At 50.6% G+C, this 13,446-nt stretch overlaps 24 non-coding genes across 24 annotated transcripts; all 24 read right to left on the reverse strand.

Annotated features, from left to right (window-relative positions):
• Window positions 1-88: 88 nt before the first annotated feature.
• On the reverse strand, window positions 89-161 carry Trnaf-gaa (transfer RNA phenylalanine (anticodon GAA)). Its single transcript has one exon. It is a non-coding gene; the product is annotated as a tRNA-Phe (tRNA).
• A 610-nt stretch (window positions 162-771) lies between these two features.
• Window positions 772-853, reverse strand: Trnas-uga (transfer RNA serine (anticodon UGA)). The gene has a single exon. It is a non-coding gene; the product is annotated as a tRNA-Ser (tRNA).
• A 694-nt stretch (window positions 854-1,547) lies between these two features.
• On the reverse strand, window positions 1,548-1,629 carry Trnas-cga (transfer RNA serine (anticodon CGA)). Its single transcript has one exon. It is a non-coding gene; the product is annotated as a tRNA-Ser (tRNA).
• Window positions 1,630-1,767: 138 nt separating this feature from the next.
• Window positions 1,768-1,841, reverse strand: Trnak-uuu (transfer RNA lysine (anticodon UUU)). The gene has a single exon. It is a non-coding gene; the product is annotated as a tRNA-Lys (tRNA).
• A 540-nt stretch (window positions 1,842-2,381) lies between these two features.
• Trnaf-gaa (transfer RNA phenylalanine (anticodon GAA)) lies at window positions 2,382-2,452 on the reverse strand. The gene has a single exon. It is a non-coding gene; the product is annotated as a tRNA-Phe (tRNA).
• Window positions 2,453-3,063: 611 nt separating this feature from the next.
• Window positions 3,064-3,145, reverse strand: Trnas-uga (transfer RNA serine (anticodon UGA)). The gene has a single exon. It is a non-coding gene; the product is annotated as a tRNA-Ser (tRNA).
• Window positions 3,146-3,835: 690 nt separating this feature from the next.
• Trnas-cga (transfer RNA serine (anticodon CGA)) lies at window positions 3,836-3,917 on the reverse strand. Its single transcript has one exon. It is a non-coding gene; the product is annotated as a tRNA-Ser (tRNA).
• A 138-nt stretch (window positions 3,918-4,055) lies between these two features.
• Trnak-uuu (transfer RNA lysine (anticodon UUU)) lies at window positions 4,056-4,128 on the reverse strand. The gene has a single exon. It is a non-coding gene; the product is annotated as a tRNA-Lys (tRNA).
• A 539-nt stretch (window positions 4,129-4,667) lies between these two features.
• Trnaf-gaa (transfer RNA phenylalanine (anticodon GAA)) lies at window positions 4,668-4,740 on the reverse strand. Its single transcript has one exon. It is a non-coding gene; the product is annotated as a tRNA-Phe (tRNA).
• A 611-nt stretch (window positions 4,741-5,351) lies between these two features.
• On the reverse strand, window positions 5,352-5,433 carry Trnas-uga (transfer RNA serine (anticodon UGA)). The gene has a single exon. It is a non-coding gene; the product is annotated as a tRNA-Ser (tRNA).
• A 691-nt stretch (window positions 5,434-6,124) lies between these two features.
• On the reverse strand, window positions 6,125-6,206 carry Trnas-cga (transfer RNA serine (anticodon CGA)). Its single transcript has one exon. It is a non-coding gene; the product is annotated as a tRNA-Ser (tRNA).
• Window positions 6,207-6,344: 138 nt separating this feature from the next.
• On the reverse strand, window positions 6,345-6,417 carry Trnak-uuu (transfer RNA lysine (anticodon UUU)). The gene has a single exon. It is a non-coding gene; the product is annotated as a tRNA-Lys (tRNA).
• A 539-nt stretch (window positions 6,418-6,956) lies between these two features.
• Trnaf-gaa (transfer RNA phenylalanine (anticodon GAA)) lies at window positions 6,957-7,029 on the reverse strand. The gene has a single exon. It is a non-coding gene; the product is annotated as a tRNA-Phe (tRNA).
• A 611-nt stretch (window positions 7,030-7,640) lies between these two features.
• On the reverse strand, window positions 7,641-7,722 carry Trnas-uga (transfer RNA serine (anticodon UGA)). Its single transcript has one exon. It is a non-coding gene; the product is annotated as a tRNA-Ser (tRNA).
• A 691-nt stretch (window positions 7,723-8,413) lies between these two features.
• Window positions 8,414-8,495, reverse strand: Trnas-cga (transfer RNA serine (anticodon CGA)). Its single transcript has one exon. It is a non-coding gene; the product is annotated as a tRNA-Ser (tRNA).
• A 138-nt stretch (window positions 8,496-8,633) lies between these two features.
• Window positions 8,634-8,706, reverse strand: Trnak-uuu (transfer RNA lysine (anticodon UUU)). Its single transcript has one exon. It is a non-coding gene; the product is annotated as a tRNA-Lys (tRNA).
• Window positions 8,707-9,245: 539 nt separating this feature from the next.
• Window positions 9,246-9,318, reverse strand: Trnaf-gaa (transfer RNA phenylalanine (anticodon GAA)). Its single transcript has one exon. It is a non-coding gene; the product is annotated as a tRNA-Phe (tRNA).
• Window positions 9,319-9,929: 611 nt separating this feature from the next.
• Trnas-uga (transfer RNA serine (anticodon UGA)) lies at window positions 9,930-10,011 on the reverse strand. The gene has a single exon. It is a non-coding gene; the product is annotated as a tRNA-Ser (tRNA).
• Window positions 10,012-10,702: 691 nt separating this feature from the next.
• Window positions 10,703-10,784, reverse strand: Trnas-cga (transfer RNA serine (anticodon CGA)). The gene has a single exon. It is a non-coding gene; the product is annotated as a tRNA-Ser (tRNA).
• A 138-nt stretch (window positions 10,785-10,922) lies between these two features.
• On the reverse strand, window positions 10,923-10,995 carry Trnak-uuu (transfer RNA lysine (anticodon UUU)). The gene has a single exon. It is a non-coding gene; the product is annotated as a tRNA-Lys (tRNA).
• A 539-nt stretch (window positions 10,996-11,534) lies between these two features.
• Trnaf-gaa (transfer RNA phenylalanine (anticodon GAA)) lies at window positions 11,535-11,607 on the reverse strand. Its single transcript has one exon. It is a non-coding gene; the product is annotated as a tRNA-Phe (tRNA).
• Window positions 11,608-12,218: 611 nt separating this feature from the next.
• Trnas-uga (transfer RNA serine (anticodon UGA)) lies at window positions 12,219-12,300 on the reverse strand. The gene has a single exon. It is a non-coding gene; the product is annotated as a tRNA-Ser (tRNA).
• A 691-nt stretch (window positions 12,301-12,991) lies between these two features.
• Trnas-cga (transfer RNA serine (anticodon CGA)) lies at window positions 12,992-13,073 on the reverse strand. The gene has a single exon. It is a non-coding gene; the product is annotated as a tRNA-Ser (tRNA).
• A 138-nt stretch (window positions 13,074-13,211) lies between these two features.
• Window positions 13,212-13,284, reverse strand: Trnak-uuu (transfer RNA lysine (anticodon UUU)). Its single transcript has one exon. It is a non-coding gene; the product is annotated as a tRNA-Lys (tRNA).
• Window positions 13,285-13,446: the final 162 nt, after the last annotated feature.

Here is a 13,446-nt window from a genome sequence, read left to right on the forward strand (position 1 = left end):
ACAGGAGAGAGTCATTTTTGTTGTCAGCGGTAGTTGCATTATCACCAACGCAGAGCCATTCCATTGGCGTCGCATCAAAACGAATACCTGCCGAAACCCGGGATCGAACCAGGGACCTTTAGATCTTCAGTCTAACGCTCTCCCAACTGAGCTATTTCGGCTGACATTGAACGTTCCTGTTTGCATGTGTTTGTTAACCTCTGCCTCGTTGCCAATTTCACAGTCACCTTCGTCTGATAAGACACAGGGACGCTGAAAGGCGAGCAGCCGATGCAGTGAAGTCCACACACATTTCTTCTGCTTCCATCATCGTAACAAGCAAACATGTCGACTCGACTCGTGTAATATTCACTTCGCTGACTTCACGTGACGCCGCGCTGGCGCTAGAAACCCCGTGCTATATCGATGCCAGGGGCAACTCGTGTGCAGAGAACGAGACACAAGAAGGAGTGAGCCTCTCCACCGTATGAGAGGCAGTATCTAGGAGATACACACGGTAAAACATTCGACTTGCGTTAGCTCATCAATTGCTACACGTCATCGTCTGCAAGCTAAGATGGACACATCTGCACTGCCCAGTGAGGCGACACTTGTACTAACACCCGGTGGGCGGCTGTGAGACGAGGAGATGAGCTGCGGCTTCTGAGCGCGACTGTAACGCTGCGCCCTGGATCAAATAACACTGCACATTGCTGGTGACGCGCGTGTTTAGTAGTGACGCAACTGCTAGGATGCAGCTGAACGTCCATCTTTTGAGAGCGAGAAAATTTTCGCAGTCGGCAGGACTCGAACCTACGCTCCCAGAGGGAATCTGATTTCAAGTCAGACGCCTTAACCACTCGGCCACGACTGCCGGTGGCAGAAGCGACTCCCGACAAGTGGAACCGCCGTCTTTAGAAGCAATCTGATGGCAGAAAGCGGCGTGGCGTCACTCTTTTCTGTAGGGTTTTCCATTAGCCGTTACGACAGTGTGTTAATTTTCGCCTGGCGGGGGTTTGAGCCCGGGACCCTTTGGTTGAAGGTCTAGCGCTCTACCGACTGAGCTGTCCGGTCCCCTCGGCCGAGCGTTGTGGTGCATGCTACATGGTGTGCGAGTGATTCGCGTGTTGTAATTACTGGCTTATGGCTCCAATGGCGACTTCACCGACTTCCCACTGACGCACCGCTGACGCTAGTTTTGTGTCGTCTTAAAAACGATGGACATACCTCCAAGCAGCTGCGAGATCTTAAGAAAAGAAACGCTGCACCACTGCCTTTGCCGCACTCGAATGATTGAATTGCGATTCTTAAAAAGAAATGAATGTTCGCTCTGTCCTACACTTTCGAGCACATCTGTGTACTCACGATCTCAGCGACGGCTTTCTGCAGTCCCAGCGTCAGTGCGAGGTGAACCGATGGCCACAGTAAGCAGCGGTCGTCGCGAAACTCAGTATTCTTAAACGGAAACTTTCGTCTTGTTGAGAATGGCGTCACTGGTTTGCACCCGCATTCGCCCACGCATGTCACATGTGTGCGAAAATTTTTGCTCCTCTTTACGCAAAATCGCACGCAGCCGGTAGGATTCGAACCTACGCTCCCAGAGGGAATCTGATTTCGAGTCAGACGCCTTAACCACTCGGCCACGACTGCTGGTAGCGCGGTGTTGTCCCGACACATGCAACTGCTACCGTTTAAAGCACTGTGGTGTCAGAAAACGGCGTAGCTTCATTATTTTCCGTAGCGTTTCCACCGCTACCAGACGAATCGCTACCAAAGTATTAAAATTTCCGCCCGGACAGGGACTTGAACCCTGGACCCTTAGGTTAAAAGCCTAATGCCTCTACCGACTGAGCTATCCGGGCTCACACGACGCTGTGATACCTCTCACGATGCACAACTATACATTGACTCATGTCGTTTACTGTTGTGCAATCGCTGCATGGGGCCGTTACTAATAAAACGTCGCCTAAATGCTGTCTGCAGACTTATCGCACTAAGCTCGTAACACACTATCGAAGACTGCTGACACACGATGCAACAACAAATTGCAGGAGTCGTTGCGTCTCATACGTTGGAGCAGAGAATTTACATATTTTGTCGACACTCACTGGGCAATTGGAAAATTCGCAAGCATTTCGAATGCAATGTTTCCCACGTTTTCGCTCGTTTCACGGTTCCGTTGAAAACGTTCTTCACCACCTGACACAGAAAAAGGAACGCAGTCGGTAGGACTTTTTTGATTCTTTGCTTCTAAGGGAGTTTAGTTGTCTAGTGAGTTCCTCTTATGGCATGCACTAGACAACCAGAACAGCTACAGGAGAGAGGTCATTTTTGTTGTCAGCGGTAGTTGCATTATCACCAACGCAGAGCCATTCCATTGGCGTCGCATCAAAACGAATACCTGCCGAAACCGGGATCGAACCAGGACCTTTAGATCTTCAGTCTAACGCTCTCCCAACTGAGCTATTTCGGCTGACATTGAACGTTCCTGTTTGCATGTGTTTGTTAACCTCTGCCTCGTTGCCAATTTCACAGTCACCTTCGTCTGATAAGACACAGGGACGCTGAAAGGCGAGCAGCCGATGCAGTGAAGTCCCACACACATTTCTTCTGCTTCCATCATCGTAACAAGCAAACATGTCGACTCGACTCGTGTAATATTCACTTCGCTGACTTCACGTGACGCCGCGCTGGCGCTAGAAAACCCGTGCTATATCGATGCCAGGGGCAACTCGTGTGCAGAGAACGAGACACAAGAAGGAGTGAGCCTCTCCACCGTATGAGAGGCAGTATCTAGGAGATACACACGGTAAAACATTCGACTTGCGTTAGCTCATCAATTGCTACACGTCATCGTCTGCAAGCTAAGATGGACACATCTGCACTGCCCAGTGAGGCGACACTTGTACTAACACCCGGTGGGCGGCTGTGAGACGAGGAGATGAGCTGCGGCTTCTGAGCGCGACTGTAACGCTGCGCCCTGGATCAAATAACACTGCACATTGCTGGTGACGCGCGTGTTTAGTAGTGACGCAACTGCTAGGATGCAGCTGAACGTCCATCTTTTGAGAGCGAGAAAATTTTCGCAGTCGGCAGGACTCGAACCTACGCTCCCAGAGGGAATCTGATTTCAAGTCAGACGCCTTAACCACTCGGCCACGACTGCCGGTGGCAGAAGCGACTCCCGACAAGTGGAACCGCCGTCTTTAGAAGCAATCTGATGGCAGAAAGCGGCGTGGCGTCACTCTTTTCTGTAGGGTTTCCATTAGCCGTTACGACAGTGTGTTAATTTTCGCCTGGCGGGGGTTTGAGCCCGGGACCCTTTGGTTGAAGGTCTAGCGCTCTACCGACTGAGCTGTCCGGTCCCTCGGCCGAGCGTTGTGGTGCATGCTACATGGTGTGCGAGTGATTCGCGTGTTGTAATTACTGGCTTATGGCTCCAATGGCGACTTCACCGACTTCCACTGACGCACCGCTGACGCTAGTTTTGTGTCGTCTTAAAACGATGGACATACCTCCAAGCAGCTGCGAGATCTTAAGAAAAGAAACGCTGCACCACTGCCTTTGCCGCACTCGAATGATTGAATTGCGATTCTTAAAAAGAAATGAATGTTCGCTCTGTCCTACACTTTCGAGCACATCTGTGTACTCACGATCTCAGCGACGGCTTTCTGCAGTCCCAGCGTCAGTGCGAGGTGAACCGATGGCCACAGTAAGCAGCGGTCGTCGCGAAACTCAGTATTCTTAAACGGAAACTTTCGTCTTGTTGAGAATGGCGTCACTGGTTTGCACCCGCATTCGCCCACGCATGTCACATGTGTGCGAAAATTTTTGCTCCTCTTTACGCAAAATCGCACGCAGCCGGTAGGATTCGAACCTACGCTCCCAGAGGGAATCTGATTTCGAGTCAGACGCCTTAACCACTCGGCCACGACTGCTGGTAGCGCGGTGTTGTCCCGACACATGCAACTGCTACCGTTTAAAGCACTGTGGTGTCAGAAAACGGCGTAGCTTCATTATTTTCCGTAGCGTTTCCACCGCTACCAGACGAATCGCTACCAAAGTATTAAAATTTCCGCCCGGACAGGGACTTGAACCCTGGACCCTTAGGTTAAAAGCCTAATGCTCTACCGACTGAGCTATCCGGGCTCACACGACGCTGTGATACCTCTCACGATGCACAACTATACATTGACTCATGTCGTTTACTGTTGTGCAATCGCTGCATGGGGCCGTTACTAATAAAACGTCGCCTAAATGCTGTCTGCAGACTTATCGCACTAAGCTCGTAACACACTATCGAAGACTGCTGACACACGATGCAACAACAAATTGCAGGAGTCGTTGCGTCTCATACGTTGGAGCAGAGAATTTACATATTTTGTCGACACTCACTGGGCAATTGGAAAATTCGCAAGCATTTCGAATGCAATGTTTCCCACGTTTTCGCTCGTTTCACGGTTCCGTTGAAAACGTTCTTCACCACCTGACACAGAAAAAGGAACGCAGTCGGTAGGACTTTTTTGATTCTTTTGCTTCTAAGGGAGTTAGTTGTCTAGTGAGTTCCTCTTATGGCATGCACTAGACAACCAGAACAGCTACAGGAGAGAGTCATTTTTGTTGTCAGCGGTAGTTGCATTATCACCAACGCAGAGCCATTCCATTGGCGTCGCATCAAAACGAATACCTGCCGAAACCCGGGATCGAACCAGGGACCTTTAGATCTTCAGTCTAACGCTCTCCCAACTGAGCTATTTCGGCTGACATTGAACGTTCCTGTTTGCATGTGTTTGTTAACCTCTGCCTCGTTGCCAATTTCACAGTCACCTTCGTCTGATAAGACACAGGGACGCTGAAAGGCGAGCAGCCGATGCAGTGAAGTCCCACACACATTTCTTCTGCTTCCATCATCGTAACAAGCAAACATGTCGACTCGACTCGTGTAATATTCACTTCGCTGACTTCACGTGACGCCGCGCTGGCGCTAGAAAACCCGTGCTATATCGATGCCAGGGGCAACTCGTGTGCAGAGAACGAGACACAAGAAGGAGTGAGCCTCTCCACCGTATGAGAGGCAGTATCTAGGAGATACACACGGTAAAACATTCGACTTGCGTTAGCTCATCAATTGCTACACGTCATCGTCTGCAAGCTAAGATGGACACATCTGCACTGCCCAGTGAGGCGACACTTGTACTAACACCCGGTGGGCGGCTGTGAGACGAGGAGATGAGCTGCGGCTTCTGAGCGCGACTGTAACGCTGCGCCCTGGATCAAATAACACTGCACATTGCTGGTGACGCGCGTGTTTAGTAGTGACGCAACTGCTAGGATGCAGCTGAACGTCCATCTTTTGAGAGCGAGAAAATTTTCGCAGTCGGCAGGACTCGAACCTACGCTCCCAGAGGGAATCTGATTTCAAGTCAGACGCCTTAACCACTCGGCCACGACTGCCGGTGGCAGAAGCGACTCCCGACAAGTGGAACCGCCGTCTTTAGAAGCAATCTGATGGCAGAAAGCGGCGTGGCGTCACTCTTTTCTGTAGGGTTTCCATTAGCCGTTACGACAGTGTGTTAATTTTCGCCTGGCGGGGGTTTGAGCCCGGGACCCTTTGGTTGAAGGTCTAGCGCTCTACCGACTGAGCTGTCCGGTCCCTCGGCCGAGCGTTGTGGTGCATGCTACATGGTGTGCGAGTGATTCGCGTGTTGTAATTACTGGCTTATGGCTCCAATGGCGACTTCACCGACTTCCCACTGACGCACCGCTGACGCTAGTTTTGTGTCGTCTTAAAACGATGGACATACCTCCAAGCAGCTGCGAGATCTTAAGAAAAGAAACGCTGCACCACTGCCTTTGCCGCACTCGAATGATTGAATTGCGATTCTTAAAAAGAAATGAATGTTCGCTCTGTCCTACACTTTCGAGCACATCTGTGTACTCACGATCTCAGCGACGGCTTTCTGCAGTCCCAGCGTCAGTGCGAGGTGAACCGATGGCCACAGTAAGCAGCGGTCGTCGCGAAACTCAGTATTCTTAAACGGAAACTTTCGTCTTGTTGAGAATGGCGTCACTGGTTTGCACCCGCATTCGCCCACGCATGTCACATGTGTGCGAAAATTTTTGCTCCTCTTTACGCAAAATCGCACGCAGCCGGTAGGATTCGAACCTACGCTCCCAGAGGGAATCTGATTTCGAGTCAGACGCCTTAACCACTCGGCCACGACTGCTGGTAGCGCGGTGTTGTCCCGACACATGCAACTGCTACCGTTTAAAGCACTGTGGTGTCAGAAAACGGCGTAGCTTCATTATTTTCCGTAGCGTTTCCACCGCTACCAGACGAATCGCTACCAAAGTATTAAAATTTCCGCCCGGACAGGGACTTGAACCCTGGACCCTTAGGTTAAAAGCCTAATGCTCTACCGACTGAGCTATCCGGGCTCACACGACGCTGTGATACCTCTCACGATGCACAACTATACATTGACTCATGTCGTTTACTGTTGTGCAATCGCTGCATGGGGCCGTTACTAATAAAACGTCGCCTAAATGCTGTCTGCAGACTTATCGCACTAAGCTCGTAACACACTATCGAAGACTGCTGACACACGATGCAACAACAAATTGCAGGAGTCGTTGCGTCTCATACGTTGGAGCAGAGAATTTACATATTTTGTCGACACTCACTGGGCAATTGGAAAATTCGCAAGCATTTCGAATGCAATGTTTCCCACGTTTTCGCTCGTTTCACGGTTCCGTTGAAAACGTTCTTCACCACCTGACACAGAAAAAGGAACGCAGTCGGTAGGACTTTTTTGATTCTTTTGCTTCTAAGGGAGTTAGTTGTCTAGTGAGTTCCTCTTATGGCATGCACTAGACAACCAGAACAGCTACAGGAGAGAGTCATTTTTGTTGTCAGCGGTAGTTGCATTATCACCAACGCAGAGCCATTCCATTGGCGTCGCATCAAAACGAATACCTGCCGAAACCCGGGATCGAACCAGGGACCTTTAGATCTTCAGTCTAACGCTCTCCCAACTGAGCTATTTCGGCTGACATTGAACGTTCCTGTTTGCATGTGTTTGTTAACCTCTGCCTCGTTGCCAATTTCACAGTCACCTTCGTCTGATAAGACACAGGGACGCTGAAAGGCGAGCAGCCGATGCAGTGAAGTCCCACACACATTTCTTCTGCTTCCATCATCGTAACAAGCAAACATGTCGACTCGACTCGTGTAATATTCACTTCGCTGACTTCACGTGACGCCGCGCTGGCGCTAGAAAACCCGTGCTATATCGATGCCAGGGGCAACTCGTGTGCAGAGAACGAGACACAAGAAGGAGTGAGCCTCTCCACCGTATGAGAGGCAGTATCTAGGAGATACACACGGTAAAACATTCGACTTGCGTTAGCTCATCAATTGCTACACGTCATCGTCTGCAAGCTAAGATGGACACATCTGCACTGCCCAGTGAGGCGACACTTGTACTAACACCCGGTGGGCGGCTGTGAGACGAGGAGATGAGCTGCGGCTTCTGAGCGCGACTGTAACGCTGCGCCCTGGATCAAATAACACTGCACATTGCTGGTGACGCGCGTGTTTAGTAGTGACGCAACTGCTAGGATGCAGCTGAACGTCCATCTTTTGAGAGCGAGAAAATTTTCGCAGTCGGCAGGACTCGAACCTACGCTCCCAGAGGGAATCTGATTTCAAGTCAGACGCCTTAACCACTCGGCCACGACTGCCGGTGGCAGAAGCGACTCCCGACAAGTGGAACCGCCGTCTTTAGAAGCAATCTGATGGCAGAAAGCGGCGTGGCGTCACTCTTTTCTGTAGGGTTTCCATTAGCCGTTACGACAGTGTGTTAATTTTCGCCTGGCGGGGGTTTGAGCCCGGGACCCTTTGGTTGAAGGTCTAGCGCTCTACCGACTGAGCTGTCCGGTCCCTCGGCCGAGCGTTGTGGTGCATGCTACATGGTGTGCGAGTGATTCGCGTGTTGTAATTACTGGCTTATGGCTCCAATGGCGACTTCACCGACTTCCCACTGACGCACCGCTGACGCTAGTTTTGTGTCGTCTTAAAACGATGGACATACCTCCAAGCAGCTGCGAGATCTTAAGAAAAGAAACGCTGCACCACTGCCTTTGCCGCACTCGAATGATTGAATTGCGATTCTTAAAAAGAAATGAATGTTCGCTCTGTCCTACACTTTCGAGCACATCTGTGTACTCACGATCTCAGCGACGGCTTTCTGCAGTCCCAGCGTCAGTGCGAGGTGAACCGATGGCCACAGTAAGCAGCGGTCGTCGCGAAACTCAGTATTCTTAAACGGAAACTTTCGTCTTGTTGAGAATGGCGTCACTGGTTTGCACCCGCATTCGCCCACGCATGTCACATGTGTGCGAAAATTTTTGCTCCTCTTTACGCAAAATCGCACGCAGCCGGTAGGATTCGAACCTACGCTCCCAGAGGGAATCTGATTTCGAGTCAGACGCCTTAACCACTCGGCCACGACTGCTGGTAGCGCGGTGTTGTCCCGACACATGCAACTGCTACCGTTTAAAGCACTGTGGTGTCAGAAAACGGCGTAGCTTCATTATTTTCCGTAGCGTTTCCACCGCTACCAGACGAATCGCTACCAAAGTATTAAAATTTCCGCCCGGACAGGGACTTGAACCCTGGACCCTTAGGTTAAAAGCCTAATGCTCTACCGACTGAGCTATCCGGGCTCACACGACGCTGTGATACCTCTCACGATGCACAACTATACATTGACTCATGTCGTTTACTGTTGTGCAATCGCTGCATGGGGCCGTTACTAATAAAACGTCGCCTAAATGCTGTCTGCAGACTTATCGCACTAAGCTCGTAACACACTATCGAAGACTGCTGACACACGATGCAACAACAAATTGCAGGAGTCGTTGCGTCTCATACGTTGGAGCAGAGAATTTACATATTTTGTCGACACTCACTGGGCAATTGGAAAATTCGCAAGCATTTCGAATGCAATGTTTCCCACGTTTTCGCTCGTTTCACGGTTCCGTTGAAAACGTTCTTCACCACCTGACACAGAAAAAGGAACGCAGTCGGTAGGACTTTTTTGATTCTTTTGCTTCTAAGGGAGTTAGTTGTCTAGTGAGTTCCTCTTATGGCATGCACTAGACAACCAGAACAGCTACAGGAGAGAGTCATTTTTGTTGTCAGCGGTAGTTGCATTATCACCAACGCAGAGCCATTCCATTGGCGTCGCATCAAAACGAATACCTGCCGAAACCCGGGATCGAACCAGGGACCTTTAGATCTTCAGTCTAACGCTCTCCCAACTGAGCTATTTCGGCTGACATTGAACGTTCCTGTTTGCATGTGTTTGTTAACCTCTGCCTCGTTGCCAATTTCACAGTCACCTTCGTCTGATAAGACACAGGGACGCTGAAAGGCGAGCAGCCGATGCAGTGAAGTCCCACACACATTTCTTCTGCTTCCATCATCGTAACAAGCAAACATGTCGACTCGACTCGTGTAATATTCACTTCGCTGACTTCACGTGACGCCGCGCTGGCGCTAGAAAACCCGTGCTATATCGATGCCAGGGGCAACTCGTGTGCAGAGAACGAGACACAAGAAGGAGTGAGCCTCTCCACCGTATGAGAGGCAGTATCTAGGAGATACACACGGTAAAACATTCGACTTGCGTTAGCTCATCAATTGCTACACGTCATCGTCTGCAAGCTAAGATGGACACATCTGCACTGCCCAGTGAGGCGACACTTGTACTAACACCCGGTGGGCGGCTGTGAGACGAGGAGATGAGCTGCGGCTTCTGAGCGCGACTGTAACGCTGCGCCCTGGATCAAATAACACTGCACATTGCTGGTGACGCGCGTGTTTAGTAGTGACGCAACTGCTAGGATGCAGCTGAACGTCCATCTTTTGAGAGCGAGAAAATTTTCGCAGTCGGCAGGACTCGAACCTACGCTCCCAGAGGGAATCTGATTTCAAGTCAGACGCCTTAACCACTCGGCCACGACTGCCGGTGGCAGAAGCGACTCCCGACAAGTGGAACCGCCGTCTTTAGAAGCAATCTGATGGCAGAAAGCGGCGTGGCGTCACTCTTTTCTGTAGGGTTTCCATTAGCCGTTACGACAGTGTGTTAATTTTCGCCTGGCGGGGGTTTGAGCCCGGGACCCTTTGGTTGAAGGTCTAGCGCTCTACCGACTGAGCTGTCCGGTCCCTCGGCCGAGCGTTGTGGTGCATGCTACATGGTGTGCGAGTGATTCGCGTGTTGTAATTACTGGCTTATGGCTCCAATGGCGACTTCACCGACTTCCCACTGACGCACCGCTGACGCTAGTTTTGTGTCGTCTTAAAACGATGGACATACCTCCAAGCAGCTGCGAGATCTTAAGAAAAGAAACGCTGCACCACTGCCTTTGCCGCACTCGAATGATTGAATTGCGATTCTTAAAAAGAAATGAATGTTCGCTCTGTCCTACACTTTCGAGCACATCTGTGTACTCACGATCTCAGCGACGGCTTTCTGCAGTCCCAGCGTCAGTGCGAGGTGAACCGATGGCCACAGTAAGCAGCGGTCGTCGCGAAACTCAGTATTCTTAAACGGAAACTTTCGTCTTGTTGAGAATGGCGTCACTGGTTTGCACCCGCATTCGCCCACGCATGTCACATGTGTGCGAAAATTTTTGCTCCTCTTTACGCAAAATCGCACGCAGCCGGTAGGATTCGAACCTACGCTCCCAGAGGGAATCTGATTTCGAGTCAGACGCCTTAACCACTCGGCCACGACTGCTGGTAGCGCGGTGTTGTCCCGACACATGCAACTGCTACCGTTTAAAGCACTGTGGTGTCAGAAAACGGCGTAGCTTCATTATTTTCCGTAGCGTTTCCACCGCTACCAGACGAATCGCTACCAAAGTATTAAAATTTCCGCCCGGACAGGGACTTGAACCCTGGACCCTTAGGTTAAAAGCCTAATGCTCTACCGACTGAGCTATCCGGGCTCACACGACGCTGTGATACCTCTCACGATGCACAACTATACATTGACTCATGTCGTTTACTGTTGTGCAATCGCTGCATGGGGCCGTTACTAATAAAACGTCGCCTAAATGCTGTCTGCAGACTTATCGCACTAAGCTCGTAACACACTATCGAAGACTGCTGACACACGATGCAACAACAAATTGCAGGAGTCGTTGCGTCTCATACGTTGGAGCAGAGAATTTACATATTTTGTCGACACTCACTGGGCAATTGGAAAATTCGCAAGCATTTCGAATGCAATGTTTCCCACGTTTTCGCTCGTTTCACGGTTCCGTTGAAAACGTTCTTCACCACCTGACACAGAAAAAGGAACGCAGTCGGTAGGACTTTTTTGATTCTTTTGCTTCTAAGGGAGTTAGTTGTCTAGTGAGTTCCTCTTATGGCATGCACTAGACAACCAGAACAGCTACAGGAGAGAGTCATTTTTGTTGTCAGCGGTAGTTGCATTATCACCAACGCAGAGCCATTCCATTGGCGTCGCATCAAAACGAATACCTGCCGAAACCCGGGATCGAACCAGGGACCTTTAGATCTTCAGTCTAACGCTCTCCCAACTGAGCTATTTCGGCTGACATTGAACGTTCCTGTTTGCATGTGTTTGTTAACCTCTGCCTCGTTGCCAATTTCACAGTCACCTTCGTCTGATAAGACACAGGGACGCTGAAAGGCGAGCAGCCGATGCAGTGAAGTCCCACACACATTTCTTCTGCTTCCATCATCGTAACAAGCAAACATGTCGACTCGACTCGTGTAATATTCACTTCGCTGACTTCACGTGACGCCGCGCTGGCGCTAGAAAACCCGTGCTATATCGATGCCAGGGGCAACTCGTGTGCAGAGAACGAGACACAAGAAGGAGTGAGCCTCTCCACCGTATGAGAGGCAGTATCTAGGAGATACACACGGTAAAACATTCGACTTGCGTTAGCTCATCAATTGCTACACGTCATCGTCTGCAAGCTAAGATGGACACATCTGCACTGCCCAGTGAGGCGACACTTGTACTAACACCCGGTGGGCGGCTGTGAGACGAGGAGATGAGCTGCGGCTTCTGAGCGCGACTGTAACGCTGCGCCCTGGATCAAATAACACTGCACATTGCTGGTGACGCGCGTGTTTAGTAGTGACGCAACTGCTAGGATGCAGCTGAACGTCCATCTTTTGAGAGCGAGAAAATTTTCGCAGTCGGCAGGACTCGAACCTACGCTCCCAGAGGGAATCTGATTTCAAGTCAGACGCCTTAACCACTCGGCCACGACTGCCGGTGGCAGAAGCGACTCCCGACAAGTGGAACCGCCGTCTTTAGAAGCAATCTGATGGCAGAAAGCGGCGTGGCGTCACTCTTTTCTGTAGGGTTTCCATTAGCCGTTACGACAGTGTGTTAATTTTCGCCTGGCGGGGGTTTGAGCCCGGGACCCTTTGGTTGAAGGTCTAGCGCTCTACCGACTGAGCTGTCCGGTCCCTCGGCCGAGCGTTGTGGTGCATGCTACATGGTGTGCGAGTGATTCGCGTGTTGTAATTACTGGCTTATGGCTCCAATGGCGACTTCACCGACTTCCCACTGACGCACCGCTGACGCTAGTTTTGTGTCGTCTTAAAACGATGGACATACCTCCAAGCAGCTGCGAGATCTTAAGAAAAGAAACGCTGCACCACTGCCTTTGCCGCACTCGAATGATTGAATTGCGATTCTTAAAAAGAAATGAATGTTCGCTCTGTCCTACACTTTCGAGCACATCTGTGTACTCACGATCTCAGCGACGGCTTTCTGCAGTCCCAGCGTCAGTGCGAGGTGAACCGATGGCCACAGTAAGCAGCGGTCGTCGCGAAACTCAGTATTCTTAAACGGAAACTTTCGTCTTGTTGAGAATGGCGTCACTGGTTTGCACCCGCATTCGCCCACGCATGTCACATGTGTGCGAAAATTTTTGCTCCTCTTTACGCAAAATCGCACGCAGCCGGTAGGATTCGAACCTACGCTCCCAGAGGGAATCTGATTTCGAGTCAGACGCCTTAACCACTCGGCCACGACTGCTGGTAGCGCGGTGTTGTCCCGACACATGCAACTGCTACCGTTTAAAGCACTGTGGTGTCAGAAAACGGCGTAGCTTCATTATTTTCCGTAGCGTTTCCACCGCTACCAGACGAATCGCTACCAAAGTATTAAAATTTCCGCCCGGACAGGGACTTGAACCCTGGACCCTTAGGTTAAAAGCCTAATGCTCTACCGACTGAGCTATCCGGGCTCACACGACGCTGTGATACCTCTCACGATGCACAACTATACATTGACTCATGTCGTTTACTGTTGTGCAATCGCTGCATGGGGCCGTTACTAATAAAACGTCGCCTAAATGCTGTCTGCAGACTTATCGCACTAAGCTCGTAACACACTATCGAAGACTGCT

This window comes from Schistocerca serialis, unplaced genomic scaffold, assembly GCF_023864345.2.
Source record: "Schistocerca serialis cubense isolate TAMUIC-IGC-003099 unplaced genomic scaffold, iqSchSeri2.2 HiC_scaffold_1085, whole genome shotgun sequence".
Lineage (NCBI taxonomy): Eukaryota > Metazoa > Arthropoda > Insecta > Orthoptera > Acrididae > Schistocerca > Schistocerca serialis.